We start from the raw sequence: 11,323 nt of genomic DNA, 5'->3' as shown, positions 1-11,323 counted from the left end.
AATTGTCAGGACAATAAAGATTTATGAGAAAAAATAAACTTCAAAAAGAAAGATAATTTTTGGTGGCTTCAAAATACCATTACTTATATTTTATCCTTGCTGAATGCCATAGTAATAATTTGTCATGTTATCAGTTACCCTTTGTCACACCAGGATATTTGTGACTATCTTCTTTTGGGTTTGGTTTTCTGTTGTGCATTAGTCTTCCTTTTCCTTGCTTTGTTCAAAGTTACGCCTACCCCATTAATATTTGACTCTAGATATTTTCTCCAGGATGCTTTGATGCAGATTAATTTGCCTGCAGAGAAATAGCAGAGGCAAATGCCTCTCTGACTTCTGAATTCTCACTTTAAATAACAGTGAAATTAAGTTAACAAGGTGCAAACAGATAAGTTATGTCATTGGTCTTGGAATCCATCTGCTACTGTACTTATAATGAAGTAAGTCATAAGGTCAAATGTGCAATTTGTTATTGATGTCTGTTTGCTGATTTAGTTAATAAAAAAATTAAATTAATTATCTTGTTTTGATTACTTGTTGATAATTTTCTAATTCAAATTTAAACATAGTGTTTTATCTACAGAAAAGGGCAACAATAATATAGACTAATTTATGGGTTAAAACAATCACATAATATCAATTATTCTGTAAAGGGAAAATTTGATGGAGAATGTAGTATTATGTTTTACTGAAGACCAGGATTGTGTTCATGCTGACTCTGCATCTGGTGACCTTGGAAATTTTATATGATCTCTTCAAGGTTCAGTATCTTCCTCTGTAAAATGGAAATAAAATAGCATCTGTGTCATAGAGTCACTGAAGATTGTGTGAAATAAACTATGAAAAAATTTTAGCACAGTAGCTGGCTTAATATCCTTGTCTAAGGATCTAGAACCTGGGCAAGGGCAAACATTCTAATTTCCTGGGCTCTAACCTACAGAAATAGGGGTAATTTAAAATAGAAATATTTAAATACAAGGAGTCTCCGGGGTGGTATTTCTCCTTGAGCTCATCTCCAAGCCACAACAAAAGCCTGAGAAGTATACTGAATCCTCTTCCTACTTATTTGATCTTGGCTTCTCCAATCAAACAATATAGCTATATATTGTGAATATATTCACAGTTAGGAAAAAATTCGGCTATGTAAAATTTAGAGACAATGTAGAAATAAATATATATTACTAAATCAGATTTATTGAAATTTTAACATGTATTATTATATAAAACATACTGCTTAAGTGTAATAGAATTCATTAAAGATAATGAAAGGGAAGACTTATTAAAGTTTTGATGATCTCTGTAGGATGTATAGCTCAATATCTAGAATTATATTTGGGCAAACTGCTTGCTTTCCATTACTGCATACTGTGGTTTGGAAAATTCTAAGATTAGGTTGTTAAAGGAGAGTGCATAAAATTGCTGATTCATTACTTTTCTAATAATAAACTATGACAAGTAACTATAAATGATTATCAGGGAATAGAATGAGCAATAGCTATAATGAACACAGAGGGGGTACATTTCCAAAATAGCATGTGCCATATGTACGCACAAAACCAATTATGCAAGTAATGTACACATCACTCATGCCATGTTTTGCAAATCAGCAAACTTTTTAAAGTTCTTTCTAATGAGAAGTTTGCTGATTGTTGCCCAGGGAAAATTAAGGAGGATCTGAGTAGTACTTTCTGGAGAAAATTACAGCTGGTTTTGGGTTTCTTTCCTTTAATCATCAAGAAAAATATTCATAAAGAAATTACATTTAGAAACCTTACCTCCATAGTTTAGACTCGCATCAGGCATCTAGTATATTAATTAAAGCACTCTTTCATGGCTCCAGCAACCTAGATCTAGCTTGCCAGCCTTTCATGAAGAAAAGGTAAGGCATATTCATTTTACTTCTCAAGATGATTTTTTGTTGTTTTCACCTATCGCCTTAACTGTGCCAGTTCTGTAAACTCTGAGGGAATTTCCCAAGTTTTTATAAATTGGGACAAATAACAAAAGGCCACATAGTTTGTGGATTGAAGTTTTAGCTGTCTCACTTTCTAGCTAGAAAACTCTAAGATACAACCAAAGCAGAGTTTATTACTTCTTCCTATAATCCACCACATATATATAATTTTAACAAGACATTTATCTCCCTTTTAGTTGTTATCTGCTTATAAATGTTTTGTCAATGAGGCCTTGATCAAGGATATAACTTTATTATGATATCCCTAGCACAACACCTTATAACTTATAGGAACTTAATAAATGTTTGATGAATGAATAAGACTCCTTTATCATAAGGAAATATATATTACTATGAAGTTATCTTCTTAGAGTTACATGAGATATGAAAGCACCCAACACAGGGCTTGGAATATAGTGAGTCCTCAATAAGTGATAGCGAACTATCTTATTTTTTTAAATTTAAATGTTTATTAAATCATTTACAAAAATCATAGTAAGCCTAATATGCAATAACATGAGGATATTTTTATGAAAAATAATTACATTTTCGGAGGGCGGGGCGCGCGGTCCACGCTCTGCCCCTTGAGCCGCGCGCCTGCCTGCCCGCCGGGGTCCGCACTCCGGGTGCGGTTCTAAAGAATGCCGGCAAAGACGCACAAAGTTTGGTAACCTCCACAACTCTTGGCAAGACTTCATAAAGGCAAGAACTGTGTTTGCCCTGGTAATAGCTCTACCTCACTGCTAGAGTCTAAGCTTCCCAAAGATGGAGACTTATTTTGTTCACAGTGCCTACTTAAAGAGACCCACAGATTCCAGTTGAGATCACCGTGGCAGCCAGACTCTTCCTTCCTCACGAGGAGCAGTAGCTCTTACCAACAGCAACACTTGACAGAACCTGTGTTTTGGAAAAGGACCGATGGCTTCGAGCCTAGGTTGGAAAGCATGTGCACCATTTCCCATGAAGCATTGTGGTGTCTTTCTGAAAGCTGTGAGAAGCAATGGTCTTTCATTTTTTTCCCTGGGGCCGTTCCCCTGGAGAGGAAGTGGAAGATTTTGGACCCTGAGATGAAAGCTATCCTGGAGGAGAACACTGAAGTCACCAGCAGTGGCAGCCTCACCCCTGAAATCCAGTTGCGGCTTCTGACGCCCAGATGCAAGTTCTGGTGGCAAAAAGCTGACCTGTGGCGGTACAGTGAACCTTACTGGGCAATCTACTGGCCAGGAGGCCAGGCCCTGTCTAGATATCTTTTGGATAATTCTGATGTTATGAGGGGAATCTGTGTTAGATTTTGGGAGTGGATGTGGAACCATGGCTAGAGCTGCCAAGATGAGCAGGGCATCAAGGATCTTGGCCAATGACATAGACCCTATTGCAGGAATGGCTATCACACTGAATTGCGAGTTGAACCAACTGGATCCTTTCCCCATTTTAACCAAAAACATTTTGGATTTGGAACAAGATATGTGGGACCTTGTTGTGCGTGGAGATATGTTTTATGATGAAGACCTTGCAGACAGTCTTCATCAATCGATGAAGAATTGCTTTTGGACCCACAGAACTCGAGTCCTGATTGGTGACCCTGTATGACCCCAGTTCAGTGGACATAGCATTCAACATCAACTGCACAAAGTGGTAGAATATTCACTTCCAGAGCCTACTAGGAGGGAAAACAATGGATTGACAACAAGCACAGTATGGGATTATCAGCCTTGAGTTGTCCAAGTGCTTCCAAGTGTGAATATAGCTATGTTTGAGTTTAACCCTAAAAGACCCTCCAGTTTAAAGCATGTAGTATCTTGTTTCAAAAATCTGAAGTCTTAAAGTTTTGTCAGCCTTTGTCATGTTACTTGTCCTGCATTATGCCAAATATACAAATCTCTACCTGCAGTTTTCTAGTTTTGCTGCTGTAGGAATAGAATTCTAGAAGGCAACACCAAAACGATAGCAACATGTAATTTAAGTAGTGGAGAGGAATGAGACAGAAAATGAGAAAGTGAAGTCTGTTTCTGTAGTTGAGGGCAACTTTATGATGGATCTTCAAATTAGACACAATACAAAATATAGAAGAGTACTGTATTTCAAAAAATGACCTGTAAAGATGAGAGCTGAATTTAGTGTGGTACAGAGTACATGGGCATTGGAGTCAGGCAACTCTGTCACTTTCGAGTTGGGACTTTAGGCTCTTTAAGCTCTCTGAGCTTTAATTTCCTAATCTATAAAATTGTAACAACCTTAATAAACCTCACCTCAAGGCTATTTTATTAAATGAAAATATAAAGTGCCTCATACACTATTTAGTACATAATAGGACCTCAACTGACAGTTGTGGATAAAAATAAATATTTTAGAATTTCCTATATACCGTGACACATTTTGATGCCTCTTTATGGTTCACTAAGGCTAGCTAGAAATTGGTTATGCTACCATTATATGGGCCAGGTTGTCAGGATTTATATATCAATTAAAAACCCTATGAGATAAATGAGAATGTGAAGAAGAATATGTATAGTATACCACTATTTATAGATGAATGTATGAAAAGATGTATATATGTACCTACACATGTATATACATATAAAATACATATTTGCTTGCGACATACATAGCACATCACTGAAAAGATAAACAAGTAACTGCTAACTGTGGTTGCCTTCTGGGAGGGTACCAGATAGCTGGTAGACTGGGGTGCGTGGGAGCCTTAGGTTTTACCTTTGGGTCTTATAATTCTGTACTGTAGATTTTCTATTCTCTAATTTAAAACTAAACACCAGCATTGTATGTGTTATAAGTAAAATCTAAAATGCAGCTTTTCTAATGTACTCTTATGTTCTTATACACTGCTTAGGAATTGTTTATAACATGTGCATTATATATAAACTTTCTAATAATAAAAGAAAATTACATTTTCTAAAGCAAAAGAAGTGAGAACAGCTTATTTATTTATTTATTTATTTAATGTAGTCAAATCTCTTTACTATGTGGCTTAATAGAAGACAGATAGATTCTTAGCTCTTCAGTATTCAGTTTGTTGTTTTGGTTGAAATATAGAAGGAAGGGGCACCTGGGTGGCTCAGTCTTTTAAGCATCTACCTTCGGCTCAGGTCATGATCCCAGGGTTCCAGATGGAGCCCCATGTCAGGCTCCCTGCTCAGTGGGGAGCCCGCTTCTCCCTCTCCCTCTCCCTCTGCCTGGGGCTTCCCCTGCTTATTCTCTCTCTCTCTCTCTCCATAAGAGTAGGCTGGACTCAGGAATTTCTGTGGCCTCCCTCAGATTTCACATCCCCACCTTCCAGAAAGTGGTTGCTTTTCTGTTCAGAGAGTTGCGGCTATTCTTTTCTTCCATCTGCTGTTGAGTTCGTAGGTGTTCAGAATGGTTTGATCCCTATCCAGCTGAACTCCTGGGACCAGACGAAATCCAGGTCTCCTACTCCTCCGCCATCTTGCTCCTCCACTAACTATATTTATTAAAGACAACTTACTATGCTTTCTCAATATTACCTCTTTTATTTTTTGATAAATTAGTCATATTGTTCTCACAAATTAACTTCCATTTCTGCTTCACTTGGGGGTCATTTTGCTACACTACTAAAATGTGATATACACTTGGTAGCTGCAAAGACCTCTACAAGAAATTCATTGAATTCACTCACATCTGTCATTTTAACAATTATTACCAAAATCTTTTCCTTTGTTTTACCCAATCTTGAATTTTTCATGAAGTTTTTCTTTATTATATCTCCCCCATCTATAAAATACAACTACTAGTACATATAAATTCATGATTTATTTTACCTGTTTACAGACAAACTTAACTCCAACTTAAAAAATATCTAAACAAGGGCACCTGTGTGGCTCAGTTGGTTAAGCATCTGACTCCTAATTTGGGCTCAGGTCATGATCTCAGGGTTTTGAGATCGAGCCCTGTGTTGGGTTCAAAGCTGGGTGGGAAGCCTGCTTAAGATTCTCTCTCTCTCCCTCTGCCCCCCGCCCCCGCACCTTGCACTCTCTCTCTGTCTCTTGCTCTCTCTCACTCTCTCTAATATAAATAAATAAATAAATAATATCTGATCAGAATAATAATATTTATCTCAGTGCTATTTGAAGACAATGACTAAACACTGTTTCTGAATAAAAGTAATGAAAATTACTGGACATATCAACTATATTATTTCAACAAATAAGAATGACAATCAGACTGTTGACAAAGGAATAATTCAGTATTACTGAAATCAGAAAGTACATTAAAGAGAATCATAGGATTGGTTTACTATTCAGGACATACATGATGCTTTACCAAGAAAAGAACTTGAGCAGGGATCTATTTCAGATTTTTATAGGAATTGGTTGTCTAGATAGATATAAATATAGTGATAAATGTAGATATATCATATTGACAATTTGTATGATATGTATTCTTAATTTTATGTGATTGTTGAGAATTGTATTTTACCTCTGTGATCTTCCTCCCCAAAATCTAGAACCCCATTTTCATCATGAGAAAAACATCAGACAAATCTGGATTCAGGGATATTCTATAAAACACTTAACCAACAAACTGTCAAGGTCATCAACAACTAGGAAAGATGAAGAAACTCATAATCTAGAGGAGACTGGCCTTTGGCATCAGAGTTCAGGGGTTAAATATTGACTTTGTATCTTCCTAGCTTTTAGATCTTATGCAAATTGTCAAACTTTTTGAGATGCTCAGTGTTTTTCATCTATAAAGTTGGAATGACAACATCTAAGCCAAAGGCTTCATATTGAATGGGATAATGTAGGTAAAAGACGTAGCAAATGCTTGGAATGTTGGCGGCACTAAATATATACTGGTTCTCTCCTTCCTTCTTCAAGCTTCGCCAGGAGCTTAATCCATTCTAACATGCTCAAAGTTACATCACATTCCCAGTTAGCTATTATTTCTTCCTTTTTTCTCATTATTAAAATAAAATGTGAAAGATGACTTATCATTTTATTATTGTTTATTGTTATTGTATTTAAATGTATATTGAATTTATGACAGAAGCAGTTTCCTTGAAAATACTTTCCTCCAATTAAAAAAAAATCAGTTTTGATTGTTTTGCTATTTGTTCTTTAGGTTTTTTATATACCATTCTCTAATGATAGTAACCTCTTTTATGCCTAGTTAACATTTAAGTCCTATACTCTAACTCCAGTGAAACATTACATTTATTAACATTTACAAAATCTTAGGGATGCTGACTGATGGAAGTTTATGAAGACAGGTTGTGGTTTAGAACCAAGCATAAAAGATGCTGTTGGATATTCACTGGGTTTGTAAAAATGGCAAAAGAGTCACAATCTTCTCATTATAGATAATGAGATTTTCCTATATTTTATTTAGAAACAAAAATTACTTCAAGAATTGCAAACCATTTAGATATTTCATAAATTTTTTATTTCCTCCTTATGTTTTATTTTAGAAAAGTTTGACTTGTCCTATTGTGCTTGTCTTTAAGCATAAGCACAAAATAATCAGTAGTTTGAAAATTATCTCATATCAGTTTCTCATAAACCATGAGAAAACTAGCATCTACTTTGATTCTGGAATAGAAGAAAGATAACGCCAGTCTTTACTTTTAGCCTGTGCTTATTTTATATTTTGGAGGATGACAATTTTAATGTGAATCATAGGTAATTCCTTGTGATAATGTTACAAAAATACACTGGATCCTCAAAATGAAATAGCTTTTACACTTCCTTCAATGTATTTTGCAGTGGGATTATAGAAAACAAACATAACATAAAATATTTCTAAACAAATTTTCCCTTGCTTGCTGTTGACTTTAATTTTATTTAGCCAAAAATATACACAAGTTGATATTCAATAATACTAAATTGACTACAATTTCCCTTTCTCCTGAGAAATATGTTTCATTATCCACTTACACCCATCATTTGTGAATAGAGGGTATTTTGAATATTGGCAAAGATATAGACTGCGAGAAACTTCCCTAATGTAATTTCAGCTAATTAAAGACTCGTTAAGAAAGAAATAGAAAATGCCTGAGAACTTGCTTAAGTAATTTTAATTTTTAATCATTTTATTGCCTCACTAATTAAACAGTATGATGTGTACCTATAGGCTATTTACCTAGTTTTCTATATTTTATCTTATAATTTAGTGTGTGCCCACTAATAAAATCATGATAGTTTTTTATGGTATTCAGATTTTTATCCCACATTGCTTTATTTCTAAGTACAATTCCTATAGATTTACTATATACTTTAAATATTTTCCTTCAAGTCTACAAAAACAGAATTGTGGTAACCCCAATATTTAAGGAACAGATAAGACGGAGAAATAAAATCACTAAAAAGAATAACAAATGAATGGTAAATGACAGAAAAGGACAATCATAATGGAAAAAGTGATACTCTTTCCTCACCACCTCCTGAAGTGCAACATCAAACATCTCACATTTCCATGTTCATGAGTTTGTGCCTTTGCTATTTCTAAAACAACTTATTGAATTTTTCTTTCACCTGGGGATTTTTATTACTGGGCAATCCCTGCTCTTCTTTCAATACTTAACTTGAATGTTCCTCCTTGATAAGCCTCTTCTTGAATCAGCAAAGAAGAATTTAATATTTTATTTCTGAGTTCTTAAAACTATTTAAACCACTGAAATTGGGCATAATTTTCTGTTAATATATGTGTTTTGTCTGATAGGCCATCTTATTCACCTTTGTATTCTTATTCCTATCTGCCATTCATTTTTTAAAATATTTATTTATTTATTTTAGAGGCAGAGCACTCTAGAACGCACACACACATGCACATGCACCTGTGAGTAGGGGGAGGGGCAGAGAGAGAGGGAGAAGCAGACTTCCTGCTGAGTCAGGAGCCGAAATCATGACCTGGGGCGAAACCAAGAGTCAGACACTTGACCCCCTGAGCCACCCAGCTGCCCTTCTGTGTGCTATTCAAAACCAATTCTCAATAAATATTTATTTCACAGTGAATTGTATGTAATGATCATACAGCTACTTTGTAATGCTGTGTCTTTTTGTTCTGTCTGTAATATCAGCTATAAAATGATTAATAGGATTACAAATCTGTCTTTATTCTTTCTTTACTATTTATCCTTTAAAAATTAAGAATGTGATAGATGTGTGGCAAACTTTGAATACTGCTGTTATTCATTTTAGACACTTGCTTTTCACCATAAATACAAAGAGGAAGATAATTTTTGGGTGGATCTGAACTGATACATTTTTATGGAGAAACAGACTGTCATCATATGAAATGCCATTAGTGAACATTTTATTAGGTGCCTTGGGGACCTGATGATAGCATCTAAAATCATTCATTTAGGTCACTACAATCTTTGGCAATGCAAATGGTAGTGAAAGTTAGTATCATCTGATGAGTTACGTGAAAAGTTAACTTTATCTGTCAACACTGGAGCTATTTTAGCAGGAAAAACAAGAATTGTTATAATGTAATGTTTGGATTTTTCATCTGCTATAAATCATGTAGCGGAGGGTTGACGTTTATTAACCTAAATAGAAAGAGAGGAGAGACCATCTTTCTATCTCCTCCTTACGGTATTCCTTTTCCATTAATAATAATTGTTAATAATAACAACAACAATTCCTTGAGAAATCTACCCTTAAGTGATTATTATAAGTATAATGGTTGTCCTTTATTGAGTACAAATTATGCCATGGGATCTATGCTGAGAACATTATATATTATTTCATTTCTTCCCCATAATAACTTGGAGGACATCATTTAAACTTTATTTGCCATAAGAGAAAAACTGAGTCTCCATGAAGTCCAAGTTCCATACAGCTAATAGATAATTAACTGAGGAGTTGAACCATGTTCTGCCTTGTTACAAAGCACATAATATAAAACAATTTCAGCATTGGGCACATTTAACTTTAATATTTTCTATGGATTGCTTCATTTTACCCTTAAAAGAATTCTATTTCTTGAGGTTTTTTTTTTTTTTTTTTTTTTTCTTATTTGGGAGCTAGTGCATGGTGAGAAAGTTATATTAATATGTTAATAATCAGGATATATTTTACATAAATTTTCTGACTTGTGCCTTGTGCCTAATATTAGAGAAGGGTATCCTAGAAGAACATGGATACTCATAAATGTTCCTGTGTGATAAGAAGAATGTAATTTGGGAACAAATGCCTTATATTAAATCCTCACTAACTTCTTTCCGGAGTTTAACTATAAATAATATCATCCCAATTTAACATTAGAGAAAACTGAGGCTTAACATCACAGCTCCGTTTTTCTGTATTATAAATTAAAGATAATTATTTTACTGTCTTACCCGTTCCACATCATTGCTCTGAGAATCAATTTCATTACTGCAGATGAATGTATATTGTAAACTACATAATTTTGCTGATGTCTTAGAAGAGGCACGTCTGTGCACATATGTGATCAGAGATTCTCAGAGAATATGGTAGCACCAAGGCATAAATCCAGTGCTTTTCATTCTCATTCAAGTTTGTTCATTCTGCAAGTTTTTTTTTTTGAAGACCCAAAAGTATTTCCACATTATGCTAAGTTCTGAAAACTTAAATTATAAAGATAAAAAAGAAAATGGATGTTAATGGATGCATTTGTGAGGAATGGAAAGGACATTTATTCTAGTATTTCCAAATATCCATGTTATTTTTATGAATAATAGAAGAACCAGATTTGAAAATCAGGTTTTTAAATCACTATTATACTTATTCTTAATAGTGTTTACACACAAGGCTTACTTCATTTTCCACATTATAGAGGAAATAAAAAAAAACGTGGAGATTTAGAAATACAAGGACTTAAATTACGCAGACTTAAAAATACAAAAGGTATTATTTACTTTGGTTGAGTAAGCTATTAAATAATTTCTTCTTAAAGTGACATAATTTAGTGGCACCTGGGTGGCACAGTTGGTTAAGCGTCTGACTCTCAGTTTCAGTCAGGTCATGATCTCAGGGTTGTGAGATCGAGCCCCACACTGGGCTCCACACTGAGTGTGGAGTCTGCTTGAGATTCCCTCTTCCTTTCTCTTTGCCCCTCATGCTCATGTTCTCTCTCTCTCTTTCTCAAATAAATAAATCTTTAAAAATTTTTTAAGTGTCATAATTTAATTAAAATGTATTTGTTTTCCAGAATAAATAAATGGTATTTATTTCAAAAATTAGAAGTAAAAATGAACTAAAATAAAAACACTTTAAAATATAAATTTCTTTCATTTATCATTTTAGAACTAACCATAATCCTAAACTACAATTTTAACATTAGCTTAAGAATGATTGCTTGTTCATTAAATGCTTATGTTAGTATCATTAGTTTACAATGGATTTATTATAGGTACTTCATTACAATGTA

General features: G+C 34.3%; 1 pseudogene; it reads left to right on the top strand.

Moving 5' to 3' along the window:
* The first annotated feature begins 2,872 nt into the window (after positions 1-2,872).
* LOC114221512 (electron transfer flavoprotein beta subunit lysine methyltransferase pseudogene) lies at positions 2,873-3,670 on the top strand (annotated as a pseudogene).
* Positions 3,671-11,323: the final 7,653 nt, after the last annotated feature.

Source organism: Eumetopias jubatus, unplaced genomic scaffold (genome assembly GCF_037043125.1).
Source record: "Eumetopias jubatus isolate StellerSeaLion01/CBP00866 unplaced genomic scaffold, mEumJub1_p1.0 scaffold_13, whole genome shotgun sequence".
NCBI classification, from domain to species: Eukaryota; Metazoa; Chordata; class Mammalia; order Carnivora; family Otariidae; genus Eumetopias; species Eumetopias jubatus.
The sequence above is the reverse complement of the archived record's forward strand: the minus strand, read 5'-3'. Positions and strand labels throughout refer to the sequence as shown.